The sequence below is a fragment of the Octopus bimaculoides genome, chromosome 6, assembly GCF_001194135.2.
Source record: "Octopus bimaculoides isolate UCB-OBI-ISO-001 chromosome 6, ASM119413v2, whole genome shotgun sequence".
NCBI lineage: Eukaryota > Metazoa > Mollusca > Cephalopoda > Octopoda > Octopodidae > Octopus > Octopus bimaculoides.
The window spans coordinates 12861350-12861965 of NC_068986.1; positions in this window are offsets into that span (position 1 = coordinate 12861350).

Sequence of the window (616 nt, forward strand, 5' to 3'; positions counted from 1 at the left end):
TAGACGAGAAAACACACAAGCCACATAGAGAACATTCTTCTTCATCAGCTACCCCCGTTTTAACACCGGCGTTTCGAAGAGCTGGGCAGGACGCATCGTTAAAACGGCTCTTCCCATGGACTGCAAATTAAATTTGTATACACAAATTAAATCTTGCCATGGAGGAATGTAGTGGCGGACAAAAAACAAGACAGGAAAACAAACAGAAAAGGCTTTACGGCCAGACGAGAAAAATTATGTGTATGAACGCTGTGAGGCACGAACTTGAAAGTAGGGACGAAGTAAGTTCGCGTGTTTGCTCGGCGATAGCCAAGGAAGAAAAGGATTATTTCTCATCACCAACCGGTGATTGTCATACGCTGATGACGGGTCAATACCCAGAAACTCGGGTCCGTGTGTATCACGTCAGGTTGGAGATTGGAAGGATGACTTCCCTTTGCAAAAACTGATAGGGCACAGGAAGTGTGTCAATAGCCAGCTGGAGAAGATGTCTTCCTGGAGCAACAAGCTACAGTAGCATTCACCCTTAAGAGTTAGCCACATATAAGTGGCAAATATACTTCACAATATATATATACCCACATACATACATACATACATACATACATACATACAT